This window comes from Epinephelus moara, chromosome 8 (genome assembly GCF_006386435.1).
Source record: "Epinephelus moara isolate mb chromosome 8, YSFRI_EMoa_1.0, whole genome shotgun sequence".
In the NCBI taxonomy this organism is placed as follows: Eukaryota; Metazoa; Chordata; class Actinopteri; order Perciformes; family Serranidae; genus Epinephelus; species Epinephelus moara.
In genome coordinates this window covers 42,215,222-42,231,649 of record NC_065513.1, presented here as the reverse complement: position 1 = coordinate 42,231,649, position 16,428 = coordinate 42,215,222, and the positions used below count along the sequence as shown (strand labels likewise).

General features: G+C 42.1%; 1 protein-coding gene across 3 annotated transcripts in view; it reads left to right on the top strand.

Moving 5' to 3' along the window:
• Window positions 1-11,258: 11,258 nt before the first annotated feature.
• Window positions 11,259-16,428, top strand: part of LOC126393832 (spermatid perinuclear RNA-binding protein-like) — a 139,312-nt gene continuing 134,142 nt past the window's right edge. For 2 of the 3 annotated variants that reach the window (XM_050050214.1, XM_050050216.1), the window contains exon 1: window positions 11,259-11,501. The gene's annotated coding sequence lies outside the window, so the exon portion shown is untranslated. Of the gene's footprint in view, window positions 11,502-11,572; window positions 11,821-16,428 lie in introns of those variants that run through there. The other variant, XM_050050215.1, reaches the window with a different exon arrangement.

Sequence of the window (16,428 nt, the reverse complement as noted above, 5' to 3'; positions counted from 1 at the left end):
GACATGTTTACCTGTTTATCCATGTGTGTGTGTGTGTGTGTGTGTGTGTGTGTGTGTGTGTCATCTATCATAACTGATGCTATCCAGAGTCTTTCCATTTAGCAGGGGAGTCCTCATCCACCGGTTTATCTCTGCAGAGTTATTGTCAGTCAGAGTATTTAAATGTGTTCTGTATAACAATGAGACTAAAATGAAATGTAATAAAAGAAACATTTCTATCAGAATTCTTTATGTGACTGTCAGTCTTTTGTTTTTGTCACTTGTTTTGTATCATTTCAAGTAAAAACGGTTAAAAGTGGTATATTTCTGTGTCTTATAAATTGCTTAATCAACACGTTCACATGTCATCTCGTGAAATAGTGCCGCTTTGTCAGAGGACCTACACGTCAAAAACGTCACGTTCTTCACCATATGGTAGTTGCCAGGACAGTTGATGTGAAATATGGGCAAGGGGCCGACATTTCAAAAATGGGCCCCTCATCCACACCCATGAGGGGGAAGCAAAACTACAATATGAAAATCACTATGCAAATTTTTTTACCTCCTGCGAATATAATCAAATTAATCATATTTCCACATGTATTCTGTATCAACTCTGTGTTAAGACTAGGGCTGCAATTAACGATTATTTTTATTGTCGACTAATTTATTTCTTTGATTAGTTGACTAATCATTTTATCAAAAAATGTGTTAAAATGTTGAAAAATGTCGGTCTGTCTCTCCCAAACCCCAAAATTATGTCATCTAATGTCTTGTTTCGTACTCACGCCAAAGGGTTTTAGTTCACCGTCATGGGAGAGTGTGTAAAGCTGCCAGTATCTGAACGTAAGAAGCTGCTTTAAGAGTATTTTGGGTACTTTATAGTACTTTTCTATGAAAGTCGATTAATCTTCGATTAGTTGACTAATTGTTGCAGCCCTAGTTAAGACCTTATTTTCTTATTTTGAAAAGGTCAACCACTGACCTTTTCATGGACCCCCCCCCCCCCGGGTCATCTGTACCCTTTGACACCCCCCAGAAGGTGCTTTTGGTATCTTATGCAGACGTCTAGTGACATAGCGCCAGCATCATTTGACGACCTCGGTTGTTGGCTGTTACATCAACTGCCGCCATCTGTGCGTATTGTATCGCAGCCAAAGGTGCCTTTGTGCATCGATATCTAACGCCCAGATCACTGACAAAGCGGCAGTATTTGACAAGCTGGGAATTAGTACGGGCTGGTACATGGTGTTGCAGGTAACATTTTTTTTGCTGGACGACCTTGGGGTTCGTCTTTGTTGGCGTCTGTCCTAAAGTAAGCACACACCAAATGTATTGCTAATATCCACACATTTTTATTTTATTTAGTAATGAGAGGTGTCCATGTGACCTAAATTTGCTGGCAAAATTTAAGCAACTTTGTTTTGTTAGATAAATCCATCCATCCATGTTCAGCGATTTATCCAAGGCCAGATCGCAGGGGCAGCAGGCTGAGGAAAGTACTTCAGACGTCCCTCTCCCCAGCAACACTTTACAGCTCCTCCTGGGGGATCCCAAGGCGTTCCCAGGCCAGATGAGATATATAATCCCTCCAGCGTGTTCTGGGTCTGCCCTTGGGCTTCCTACCAGTGGGACATGCCTAGAAAACCCCTAACGAGAGGTGCCCAGGAGGATCCTGATCAGATGCCCAAACCACATCAAGGTCTGATGTCTGAGCTCCTCATCCTATCTCTAGGGCTGAGCCCAGTCACCCCACGTAGGAAGCTCATTTCGGCCATGATCTCAGTCTTTCGGTCATTACCCAGAGCTCATGACCATAGGTGAGGATCGGAACATATATGTTCCAGTAAACCAAAAGCTTTTCCTTTTAGCTCAGCTCCCTCTTCACCACGACAGTCCAGCACAATGCCTGCATCACTGCTGATGCCGCGCCAAACCGCCAATCCATCTCGCGCTCCATTTTACCCTCACTTGTGAACAAGACCCCGAGATACTTGAACACCTTTGCTTGGTGCAGAGAGAACCACAACCTCAGACTTTCACCAGATGACACTGCCTTTTATTGATTAATTTTGTTGTTTGTTGCTACTGTGCAAAAACATTCATCTCATTGAAAGAAAGAGAAAGCTATTTTTTGACATGCTCTGTTGTTGTCGATCTGAAGACAGCCTAATAGAGACGAGAGTCAAACTGAATTACAGGGAGGTAACATGATGTCCATTCAGTCTAAATATCAGGCCACTTGCTCAACACTTTTGTCATTAAAGAGCTTCCATATCTCCACAGGACTGTAATGAGTGTGAAACCAGAGCAGAGGTGTCGAGTGTGAAAAACACACAAAGTTGTGCGTGTTAGTATGAAAACAGGCCGGCGGGCTGCTGCAGAGGGAAAGGCTCTCTTACTCCCCAGTCCACCTGCTGCTAAGTGACGCAGACAGAGCTCACACACACACACACACACACACACACACGCTCACCCCTGTAACCCAGCACTTTGCTGATGCAGCAGAACAACAGCGCGTGTGTCTCTCCATCTAAACAGGGTTACTTGAGCATGCAGAGCCACAGAGTGGTGCAACATGACAGATAAGATAAGCAGCGTCCTCCTCTCGCTGCTTGAAGGGCTGAGGCGGCTGCTGATGCTCGCTGTTATAGATAGACGTGGGGGACCTGACGTCTGTGGCGTTAAGCACATACCAGATGGAGAGCGTCAGCCCTGTGTGTGTGTGTGTGTGTGTGTGTGTGTGGAGAGGACACCAGAGTTTAAATGTGACAGGGGAAAAAAAGAAAAGAGGGAAAGTATGGATGTGTGTTTGTGTCCTGAACGTACAGCATGTGAGAGATGATGATGATGAAGACGTACACACATCAGCTCAAGTACCACAGGAGTCTAAATGATCAGCTGTCACACGTCATCTTCATCAGACTCGAGTGCAACTCTGAGCTGAATCCGTGTGTGATTATTCACCAGGGTGTTTTAATTAACAAGAAAAGCCAACTAAGCGTGCAAATTGCTGCAATTAGTGTAATTTGTGACATGTGCTGATCTGAATAAACCTCGTTCTGCTCATTTGGTTAATATGTGATGTTGAATATGGTGCACTTCTTCTTAGTGCATTAATCTGCACGGTGGCGGTGACTCACCAGCAGGCTTACTTAGTGTTACCTGAATTGCCTCGCTCTCTGCTGGAGAACTGCTTCTGTGTTTTTGCACCTGAGAGGAGGAAAAAGAGCTAAGAGGCGTCACTCTGCTGCTGATTCTGTGAACCAAAAACACCACTCCAGTCAAGTGGAGCTTTCTTTTCTGAATATATCCAGCAGGGGAATTTAACTAATTTAGTACAATTTTGAGGTATTTGTGTTTCACTTAAGTATTTCATTTTTATGTTACTTTATACTTCTACTCCAATGTGGAGTTAAGTATAGGCTACTCCCCTGACAACATTAATTTGACAACAATAGTTACTTTTCACATTCAGGTTATTCATACAAAATATGGATATGATTATAGATTATGATGTATTATTGTAGATTAAGCTACCCAGCAGCAGTACTTAAAATCAGGTCCACCTTTACCTTTACTTCAAGTATATTTTGATGCTAATATTTAAAGGGAAATTTTGGTTTATTTCAACCTGTCTCCTATCGTCCTAAATTTGTTTCAAGTGACTAGTGACATAAAAATAATAGTTAGCATGTTAGCCGTTAGCCTAGATACAGCCGGGGCGCATAGTAGCGTCAGACCTGTTAAAACGTAAGTGAATGGGCAACCTTCAAGTGCAAAGTTAGTCCACTAAACAAGCTTTTTTTCCACAAAGACCGCCTCATATCGTTAGGATAAATGTCAGAGAACATATAGAAAACGACATGTAAACGTGTTGTCTTACCTCACCGGTGTGCTGCCATGTTTGTTTATCATCTAGCTCTGCTTTTTGCGGCTTTTTGCTTTTGCTGATGCCACAAGTCACTGCCCAAGCGCTGGATTGTGACGACTTTGGAGTGAGACCGGGTTGTGTTTTACCCTCCTTATTCTCAAAAGCACCTGGACAAGCCTTAGACAAACATGTGTAAAATGTTGTGATACTGTTCAAGCTCACAGGACCACTTTGTTCTTCCGTCTTTACTCTTTACTATAACCCAAAAACGTGGGTTATACACAAATTACTGGTTCACAATTATGTAGGGTGTTGTGATTTTTGGTGCATTATTTTTCATAAGGAAAAACATACAAACAGCACAACAGCAACCTGACTCTTACTGTACCAACTTCACCTGCTGAGACAGACCATGAGATGCAGTACAAATCACTGCAGCAGAGGAGTGAACATCGACACTGTTCATTTCATGTTCAGGTTCATGTTGTTGTTTTTTCTAAATGAAAACACATGTTTTCCATGTAGCAGAATCGAACCAACAAAGAAATGTAAGAGTTTCATTACTGTGAGGATGAAACTTCAACAATCTTCACACCTCGCCTGTGAATTTTCACACAGTTCTCACTGTCCTTTTCTTGTATTCAAATGAGCGTCACGTTACAGCACACAACAGGAGAAGTGAAGAAATCTTCATCTACCAGCGAGCTGCAGTACAGTAGAGCTACTTTTAAATTATTACCGACGAGCTCCAACATGCAGTCAGCCGCTTAAATGTACGTTTACGTCAGTGCGAATGTATAACCACACATGATTAAAGCATTTTCTCAGAGAGCATTCCTGAGTAACAGGATACTGACAGTACTGTACAAGCTTAATCTAAAACCTACACATTTTATGGCCTGAGTGTCTATTTATAATATGGCACAGGGTACATGAGGTCAGTGCGGCCATATCAAAGCACACATACCAGTTTTGTTCATAGAAATGTACTGTATTCATCACACACTGAACGAGACTGACCGAGTAAATTGATTTAATGATCCTCTCAGACAGATTAACCCTGCAAGAATTCCTCACTAATTTGCAACAGCATATTTTGAAAGAAACGTAATGCCGCCTAAATAAAACATATTACTGATGCTTATGTTGAACATGTGAACATTAACTGGCAGTGTAATTCATTTCTGATTTTTATGCCAGCGATAGCCATGACCAGAGACATTATTTTTTAAGTTTTTCCATCCATCCATCCGTACGTACACACGTCCATCTGTCTAATACTTGTGAACAGGATATCTCAAGATCCCCTTGAGTTAGTTTCTTCAAATTTGACGATAACGTCTTGGTACACATGATGAGGACTCAACAATGAACTGAATAGATTCTGGTGGACATAATATAAACATGATATCTCAAGACTGGCCTCAGGGAATTTCTTAAAATTTGGCACAAACGTCCACTTTGACCCAGTGATGAACCTATTAGATTTTTGTGGACATAAGTCAAAGGTCACTGTGACCTTGCATTAAATTGATTCTTGTAAACACGATATCTCAAGACTGGCCTCAGGGAATTTCTTAAAATTTGGCACAAACATCCACTTTGACTCAGTGATGAACCAATTAGATTTTTGTGGACATAAGTCAAAGGTCACTGTGACCTTGCATTAATCTGATTCTTCTAAACACAATATCTCAAGACTGGCCTCAGGGAATTTCTTAGAATTTGGCACAAACGTCCACTTTGACTCAAAAATGAACTGATATGATTTTGGTGGACATAAGTCAAAGGTCACTGTGACCTTGCATTAATCTAATTCTTGTAAACGCGATATCTCAAGATTGGCTTCAGGGAATTTCTTAAAATTTGGTACAAACGTCCACTTTGACTCAGTGATGAACCAATTAGATTTTGGTGGACATAGGTCAACGGTCACTGTGACTTTGTATCCGTCTCATTTTAGTTAATGTGATATCTCAAGAACACTGTGAGAAATTTGGCACAAATGTTTTGGCACACATGACTTGGACTCACCAATGAAATTATTAGAATTTGGTGGTCACAGGTCAAAGGTCAAGGTCACTGTGACCTCACAAAACATGCGTTGGCCATAAGAATGCCAAGAATAGATTTGTTTATTTTGACACATCCTATGAGACACAAATGTCTCATAGGATATAATAATGAAGTGATTATCTTATATCCAAAAGGTCAAAGGTCAATTTCACTGTGACATCATAATGTTCTGCAAAAACACTTTTCTGGCTTCATGTACAGCTGAGCAACCTTCATAGGAATGAACAGGGCCTGGCAGCGCATGCTCTATCCAGGTCTCCCAAAACATCAATGCATCATACATCCAAAAGGTCAAAGGTCAGCTTCACTGTGACATCATGCTGTTCTGTGTAAACACTTCTCTGGCCATTAGCCAGCGTCATATCTCAGGAACAGAAGGGGAGACATTTGGTTAGATACTTAACTGGTGACACTGATCTTGAAACTGTGCTGACTGTATAGATCTTCTGCGTGTGAAGCATCCATGTTTTCACTGACATGGACATGAACTGAAACTGCAACTTGTCTGGTGCACGGAGCCAACGGCGAGAATGTAATTCTAGTTTCCTACAATATTTTTTTTTGTAGCACCTAATCCAGGGGTAGGCAACCTACGTCTCCAGTAGCAGTAGTTGCCTGGAGTCTCTTCAGCAAGGCTAGCTATGGATTAAATCTAAAGAAAGAAAAGGTCTTTGAGGAAAATAGAGATTTAACAGTGTGTGGACAGATTCATTTGCTTTCACCACCAGCGCTGCAAAGTTAAAGTAGAGTCCACTGTAGAGTAGCCATCTTGTAGTAAATCATATGGTTAGACTTAATAGGCTGATACCTTTATTCAGATATGTTTTACAGCTCCAGACACATTTATTTTCTTCTTTTTTGGCCAATAATAGTAGTAAAGGTTGCCGACCTAGAGCATGACTAATGTTTTTATGGTTCTGTTCAGGCCACTCTGAGCTCTTGGTTTAAAAGTGTTTTTGTTTTTTTTGTTAAATATTCAATAGTCAACTAAGTTTTCAATATCTGACTTCAAGATTTAAACTTTTCCCGATCTGTTCCATAGAGTTTCTGCAGCTTAAACTTAATCACATGCTGTAAGTGTATAAACATAATTATAGCAGACAGGGTGGACCCGTCACATAACTTTAATCTGCTGTGCAGTTAGTGTTGCATAATGTAAACAGCTCCACCAAGTATGAAAATAATGCAGCATTGCAGATGCAGTGTGATACCAAAGACGGATGATGTGGCTTTCAAAGTTCAGTCAGTGGAGATAAACATCCAGTCATCTCATGTTTTCTCTGAATACATATTATGATTTTGTGACACAGTGATTCACACAGTACAGTAACTGTTGAGTGCAGTGACTGACTGTCTTGTGGGCTGCGATACAATTTGTCTCCAGTTCTTGAATTACGTGTCCAACATGCCAAACCAACCAGTCTGAGGAGCCGCAGAGGTTTGGGTGGTTGTTTTGCAGCATGCTGTTTTGGTTGCACATAATTTAAAAGTAAACAGTGTGCAGACACACGGTAGTAATGGCACGGCAGTGTGCAAATTAAAGGCTTCAGATGTGTCCTGCTGCCTCTAGTCGGCTGCCGGCATTTAAGGGGAAAGTTTGTATACAGAGTAAAAATAGTTTTGGCTGATCGTCCATTAATCTTGAGCTCAGACGGCTGTAGTGGCAGTCTCGATATGGAGGCACTTCAGTTATAATTTCTGGGTTTATTTTCAGCACAATGTCAAGGAGTTCATCAAAATACCTCCAGACACACACACTCTGTCACATCTGCAGGAAACTCCCATCTGTTTGTGCTTTTCCATCAACACTTGTGTTGTGTTGTGCATGAAAATATCACAGGGACCGTTGCTCAATACTCTGCTCTACGGGAGCCCTGCAGGCCCAATTACAACCTCAATGTATGAGTGATGAACAGAATTACATTGTTTTATAAATGTCAGCAGAATAATGAGGCCTGTGGGCTACTGTATTTGGACTACGTAAATTATTTGCTGAGCTGAAACGTGTCATGAATCAGTTGATTGACAGAAAATTAACCAACAAGTGTCGTCAAACTAAAGAAACACAGCCCACCTGCAGTAATTATAATAGTAATAACAAAAATAAATCATCTGTAGACAAAACATATAAAAACTGGATTATCATTACTATTATTATATTTATTTTACTAGTATTTTTTTCTTATTCATTTCATCTTATATTTGATTTTATCTTATTTTATTTTGTTTATTCTTATTTTCTCCTCTTCTTTTATTACCTTTCAACCTGGAAACTACAACCAAGCGCAGCACAGTGTGGCACTGTAATATTTTTTCTCCTATGAGCTGGTAAAACAAATTGCAACAGGTAACGGTCAGAAACAGTAGCGCTACTAGCTCAGATCTCATGTGCAACCAATTTACATCATCATGAGAATGCAATGCACAGTTTAACTAATGGCAGCCTCCATAGGACAAAATATGTATTAAATGTTGAGGAATATTAAAGTAATGAATATATTTCATGTGTTTCTCACAGTGAACTTTAGTAGTAGAGGGAAATTATAGTGTATTAAGGCCAAAAAGTCTTATTAGCTGGGGTTGCTTTTAGACAACAATTAATTTACTGATTTGCATTCACTTTTGTATTCACAAGAAAAAAATGAATAAATAAATACACTTTTCAAAAAGGCCCCAGCTCCGGCTTTTTTTACATGAAAGCAGTTGCTGGTAATCTGTTGCAGTAAACTTTATCTACTTTATCACGGTTTTATTTCTTTTATTTATTCGGGTTTTCGACTGAGGAATAAAACAAATAATTTGAACGTAGCAAATGGTGTTGTGTATTTTTCACCATTTTCTGACATCGTTAATGTTCAGAGTTTTTTACTCGTCAGATGCGCAACAGTTCTAGTGAAGCAGTCGGTGTTGACAATGAAATTCTTTGTTCTCAGACTCCCTCCAACAATGCTCATTAAATATTTACGAAAAGAAAATCAGGCGAGTAAAAATGAGAATCTAAGACATAAACATGAAATAATGCACAAGTTAAAATGGAGGGAATAAAAGAGAGAATATGTTAAATATAATCAAAATAAAATAGAATATAAAATATAGCTTAGTGGCAGACTGGTGGACTGTAGTGATAACACCAATGAACTGTAATGTAGACTAAACAAATGTTAAACACTCCTGATTGATTGTTCTACTGATTGCATGACAAAATGTCCTTGTTTATTGAGTGGATAAATCCTCTGTAAATGTTACTGTTTAACCTCCTGTGCCCTGCATCTGTATGAGGACGTCACATTTTGAGTTTGCAGCACCTCTAATTTCATTCTACTTAACTTAGACCTGTTGTCCTCGATTGTGGACAGTTTTTTGTGCCATCTAGTGGTAGTAAGAGCACAATACATGTGTAAAAACAAGATGGCAGTCATCTCTGCCAAGTCAGTCAGCAGCTGATCCTGACACAAAAGTGGACAAGGTATAAAATGTGATCACATTAAATGGTCGAAACTTGTTTATTTATGCCTTTGTAGTTTGATACGGCAACAGATTTGACCAATTTTAGCAACAGGAACAAGCTGTGATGCTGTTGATTATTATTGTATTATGGCAACATTTCACACAGGCCAGTCATGTGTAACAAAATGTTCCTACAGACCTACAAACAGGACATTCCTAGCTTGGACTATGGAGAACGGAAACTTCACACAGAGTTACAAAATGAACAGATCACAAAGCTTTTATAGCACATGTTCAGGCATTAAAATGAACAGTTTTAGACTTGAACAGTGACCCCTCACCCACAGAGTTACAAAATACTTAACAGATGTTGCGTTGTTCAGGCATTGAAGTAAACAGTCTTATATTTTATCACACACTTAACACACAATTAAAAATAAACCCAATGTTCCCATTTAGCACTCATCAATTCCTCTTCTAGAGATATCTAACATCGTTTTTCTGTTCAAGGGTATTTTGGGGGAGTTTATCCCAAGCGAGGGTCCAAGGACAGAGTGTGTCTTATCTTGAAAAGCCCTCTGAGGCAAATTATGTTTTGTGATATTGGGCTACGTAATTAAAACCGAATTGAATTGAGGGGTGGCACTGTCGCCTCACAGCAAGAGGGTTCCTAGTTCGATCTCGGATGCAGGAGCCCTTCTGTGCAGAGTTTGCATGTTCTCCCCGTGTCAGCGTGGGTTTCCTCCAGGTGCTCCAGCTTCCTCCCACAGTCCAAAGACATGCAGGTTAATTGGTGACTCTAAATTGTCCGTAGGTGTGAATGTGAGTGTGAATGGTTGTCTGTCTCTATGTGTCAGCCCTGTGATAGTCTGGTGACCTGTCCAGGGTGAACCCTGCCTCTCACCCAGTGTCAGCTGGATTGAATTGAATTGAATATGAGGACATCTTTTTTTTCAAAATCTACCTCCTCAGGGTTCCCACGGTCATGGAAAACCTTGATAAAGTCATGGAATTGCACAATCACATTTTCCAGGCCTGGAAAAGTCTTGGGATTAATAAAAAGGATTAAAAGTTTTGGAAAAGTCATGGAATGTAATCAAGTAAAAATAATCATTTAATTGAATAGTTTAGTCTATTTATATATTTTATAGTTTATATAGAAAAAGCGTATAATTTTGTTTTAGATAGCTACTGACTAGTCTGGGGCCGTTAGTGGCCGTTTTGGTAAGGAACCGGAACCAGGGCGAGTGAGATAGGATCCGGAATTCGATGGATGCGCCTTTCCGTCAAAATAAAAGCACCAAGCCAATAAAAATGCGGTGAAACTTTTTAATTTAAAGAATATAATTTACAAGAAAAGCCCCAAGCCATTAAGTTAATCGATTTTCTTACACCCCTCATCACCCCAAATCGATGGTGCGCCAGAATTTAAAGTTTTACTTTGGTGAACACTTTTACTTTGGCTCACTTTACGTGAAGAGCCTGGTGACGTGAGGCCAGCTACTGACTATCCAAAAAAAGCCTTGACGCAGATGGGTTTGTCTTTTTTGAGGACATATATAGAAAACAGCATTATTTTAAATTGATAATATTCTCTTTAAAAAAAATGTATCCTTGCACAAACGTGTATTTCCAAGGTGGTGATCCCTAGGGGCCCCTCCACCCCAGGGGCCCCATTGCCTGCACAGTCTATATTCACGCCCCTGCCTCCATCCCCTCAAATCAGAAAAAACTAATTAACTAAAAGCTCTCACTGAGAATGAGACCTCATGTCTGTAACACATCCACGTGATCCATCTTGTCATTAGACGATCTTTGTTTCGCAGTAGCAGTCAGTGGGCGCATGCGCAGCCGCAACCTCCGCTCCCCCCTGCGCTGAGCACTGACAGCAGGCTGACCGGAGACCGTCGCTGCTGCCGCCGCCGCCGCTTCCGCCACCAGCTTCCACTCCACGTTGTGAGTCCGGATACAAAGCGACACCAGGACGGGACTTAATTTCTGTCACGGGAAACAAAAACAACACAAACAAAGTGTTTTCTTGGAGGCTTTTTTTTTGGACACGCTGACCGCCGAGCTTCCTCCTCCTCCTCCTCCTCCTCCGGTGCTGAACGGACTGTCGGTGAAGGTAAGTGTCCGCTTTTTGTGACAGATTGTCGGTGCGGAGGGAGAGGAGGGATGAGCGGGCGGCCGCTGCTGTCCCGCACGGCTCGGTTAACTTCAGCTCTGTGTGTGTGTGTGTGTGTGTGTGTGTGTGTGTTACATGTGTGAGTGAACCAAAGTCCTGTTGACGAGGGGACCAAGTTTTCCTCGTTCTCTCCGTGCACCCCGCGTGCACCCACTCACCGTCCTCAACGTGTCTTTTCAACATTTAAACTGAAATGATGTCCCTCTGAGAGACAACACATAATTTCCTGTGAGACAGAAGCTGGTGTTACAGGTGACAGGTGAGTCTACCTGTTAGGGGAATCTAGCTTCCATTTGCAGTTTGTTTGCAGTCATTCAGGAGTACAGGTGGGCTCCCATCATGCACCTGCACCCTGAATCATGTATCACTCATCACCTTGTCTGAAGCCTTCACCCTGCAGGATAAAACAAAATAACTTGACAGTAACACCAGTTCAGTTTGGGGGTGTTTTCAGTGGACATTTACACCAGTGGACACAGGAGTGTGTGACTGTAGGGTTCATATCTACTACTGTCATAGTAAAGTTTAATGTGTGCTTTCTAAAATAGGTCATTTTTCGAATGTAGTTTGGCCGAGGAGGAGCTGTGGGCTCGTCCCGCTCGCTCCTGTTTGCCCTCCTGTGTTCACACAAAGAACAGATGCCTTCACACTATGGACAGAGTGATAGCAGCAACTAACAACTATTGCAATGTCTTAATAACAATAAACTTTATTCATGTAGCACCTTCCATTACAAGAAATGTATGGAGCTACATTTGTTTCTTTATTATTCAATCAAACAGAGTAGGTTTTGCAATCAAAAAAAGATCTGAGAGCAAAAGTATCAATGTTGCAAATATGATTGATTAAAAAATGCAAATCCTAAAGTTTTGATTGCGAGTCATTTTTTTTCATTTGCAAGTCAAAAACTTTTGCGAGTTAAAGTTGAACCTGGTGGGCGTGGCTTAAACTGACAGCTGTAAAGGCCCTGACACACCAAGCCGACGGTCGGCCGTCGACCAAAGTCGGGCCGTCGGTGAGCGTCTGTCAGCCTAGTTTTTGCGGTGTGTCCCGTGTCGGCGGCTTTTCAGCCGATTGAGCATGTTGAATCGGCGGCGCAGCTTGTCGGTGAGAGAGATCACTCTGATTGGCTGTTCAGGTTTTATTTCCTCGCCCCTGTAGCGAGTGAATCTGCCTGTAGTGAAACCGGGGCTAACCGGTGCTTCCTCCTCAGGCTCCACTTCACTCAGCTGCCCCACAGACCCGCTGCTTCTTCACACTTTAACCTGAATAACAAACCGGAGCTAGCTGGGAGCGGCTAGCGGAGCGTTAGCCGCAGCATGACCGGAGGGAAGCACAGCCAGTTAGCCTCCGCTAGTCTCTGAGCTAGCCCCGGCTCTCCGTTTGGATCCAACCGGAGCACCGAGCCCTGGTTTGTTATTCAGGTTAAAGTGGGAAGAAGCAGCGGGTTTATCGGGCAGCTGAGTGAAGTGGAGCCTGCGGAGGAAACACCGGGACCGTCTGGATGTAATAGTCCGTGGAGGTGCTGCGGTGCTCGGCTGCACAGATAGGAAACCCCTCGGCTGACAGGATGTACCACTCTCTCACTCCGCTCTCTCTCACGCAGGCGCAGAACGTACGTGCCACTTGGCCGTCGGATGTAGTCCATGTAGTGTGTTCAAATGCAACTGACACAGGGCGACGTGAGGCGACGTAGACGACGCAACAGTTGGCTTTCGTCGCCGCTAGTTCTTTGATGTCGGTTTGGTGTGTCCGCACCTTTAGACACGTCTCTATTGGCCAGTCTCGATCGGAATGGCCGCTTGCAGAGCAGCATGGGAGTTCTGTAGTTCACAGGGAATTCAGTGCAGGAGCTGTGGCGAAATGAGCAGGTATGTTTATACATAACTAATGAGAGAGTGTTTTATTTGAACTGCTGCATGTAGATTGCTTTTGTTTAGCCAGGGCAGAACTATTTGATGGTGTAACGGTCAGTGCCGTCGATGCCCCGGGGTGCAGCAGTAATGCCAACTGTCGAGCGTTTCCAGTGGGAGAGAGAGAATCGTGGGTGTAGCCCGCTCTGTATGGAGCCACGTAAAACCCACCAATAGAAACTCTTCTCTCATCCATCAGCGTAGGCCCCGCCCATAAAGTGCAGTTGAACTTGCAAGCAAAACTTTAATTTGCAAGCAAAGAGGACTGATTCCTAAGCAAAATGATCACGTTTTTACTTACAAACTTGATTCTTGATTGCAGTTCAAGAAATATGCTCTCAAAACAGTTTTCACGTGCTTCATGTGAAAATATAATGAACATTAAACAGATGTAAAACTATAAATCATAAAGTCACTGCACACATACACAGTATTGTATCAAAGTAGCCTTGAAAGCATCTTAATCTATGTGATTTTACCAAAAACTAAATTCACAGTTTCATTTTTAGGTATCAAAATGATAATTCTGCTTCACCCAGCACCAAAGGGTGCTGTCAGACTGATTTGACTTCCTATCTGTTTACATTGAGGGTGTCTACATGGAGTGTCCTGTTTATGTGCTCCAGCATGTAAACACCTTATTCCATTTATGACAAACCCAACTATGCTAGCTGGAATACTCTGAAAGAAAGCGGGATGCATACAGGGAATATGAATGACCTGATTACTCCGTATCACCAGTGTGATCATGTCTGATCAAAACTGTACTCATTGATGATTTCAGGATTGTTATGAAATGAGAGGCAGTGGCAGGAAGAGGTTCACCTGCACAGGTGGCAGCTTGATCCTGCGGAGCTGTAGAGCAGCTCTGGGGATGTGTCAAGAACCAAAAGCTGGCTTTGAATGATTGGACAGATATGGCGTGTTTTGCAAAGTTTGATTTCGGCTGCTTGTGTTCAGACATTTAAAGGAACAGTGTCTGAGATTTAGGGGGATGTAGTGGTGTGTAGCGGTGAGGATTGCAGACTGCAACCAGCTGAAACTTATCCTGGTCAGAATTCCTTCAGCGCTCATTGTTCAGGAGGTTTTTACCAGGAGCTGAATTATCCACAGAGGTCTCTTCCTCTCCAGAACAAACAGAGCCAGTGTTTTAAAACTGGTAAAAACAATGACGTCACAAATAAGTGTTTTTTTTCTACACCTTTTTTATGATCCAGACTCTCAGGAGGTTTTTACCGGGAGCTGAATTCTCCACAGAGGTCTTCTGCTGTCAAAAATTCACTCATTTCACTCAAAAACTGCAGATACAAAACACACGCACGTGGCTATTTTTTCTAACCTGGAGCTGCCTCACAGGACAGAATGGATAGAAAGTAAACATTATACACAACAGGGAAGTCCTTGGTCGTGTCAATCAACCAATGTGGGAGTTTATTTATGCAGTTGTTGTATTGTGAGTAAGGAAATGAAAAGCAAACATATGATTGTTTGTGGCTGAAAAGCTGCTACTAGCTCTGATGTGGTCTGAGTCCATCAGGTGGATCAAACAACTGGACTTCGCCTGAACACACTGATCACACCTCTCAGTGTGTGTGTGTGTGTGTGTGTGTGTGCTGAAGATTTACTATTAGGAAAACATTTGTGTATTCCTTACACAGGACCGGACAACTCTAATTGAAAACAAAATGTCACGTACGCACTTGATCCTCATTTACAAGTGAAGCTCCTGCATCCTCGTCAACACTTCTGGCTGCAGTCGGTCCCGAGGCGGCCGCGGACCAACATTAGCTTCAAATTACCGTTTCTATTTACATTGCTCTGGCTCAGAGGAGCCACCCGCCCCGGCTGAAACCTGCACCGATGACGTACAGCAGGGTGTTTGTAAAGTTAGAGCAGAAACTGAAGCAGCTTTAATGGTCAACAAGTTACAGAGCTGTGCTGAATTTGACTCATGAAGGTGGTGGTCTGTCAGGAGCAGACGGGGTGGGAGGGTGGAAATGATACCTGCTGACACACAGTTATGTTATGGGACAGTCTTTTAAACCATCTTGTCTGTTTGTCAACCAAACACCCCCATCAGGCTGTAAACCCCGAACAGGAGAGCCTTCGTCACTGCTGCGTCCCCTGAGTTGCTATCATTTAATCCTCATTTAACCCAATGTAAACAGCGAGAAACATCAGAGCTGAGACTCGTTTCCACATGGTGATTAGGGCTTGCTTTACGACTAGGGCTGATAAATATCCTGTTTCCAGACCCTCTGAATCAGAGCCCACATCTCTGAGTTGCTCACAAACTTAAATTCATGAAATCTATGAAAAAAACAGCAGCAGAAAAGAGGCCACAAAAAAAGGCAGCGAGTGTGGATGAGACTGACGCAGCTGTACAAGCTGTCAGAGGTCGACTTAGAGAGACGGAAACTCTTCACAGTTACAGCTGACAGGTTCAGTGTCGACTGGAAATTAAGTCAGGGAACAATCACTGGCTGCTGATTGGTTAGAGCGAAATAAACAACCCAAACAAGCAAACGGAAAACAGCTCATGTGAACACACTGTTACTGAAGTGACATGAAATTAGTTCATTTTCCTGTTTCCACACTGTTTTTTTTTTTAATAAAAAAAGTACAAATATATATTTATATTAAAGCCCCAGTGTGTCGGCTTTAGGGGGATATATTGACAGACATGTAATATAATAAATACGTTTTCTTAAGTGTATAATCACCTGAAAATAAGGTGACCCTACACAGGGAGCAGGTCCTCGTCTACGGAGTCTGCATGTTGTACCATCATGTTTCTACAGTAGCCCAGAATGGACAAACCAAACTCTGGCACCCAATAGAGTGTGCCAGTAAACCCGGAACTCCGTTAGCGCTTTTAGCACTTCCGGTTCTCTCGTCTAAAAGTCAATACGTTTTTTGAATGGGATTTTGTTAAAATGCCTCAAATAAGGTCT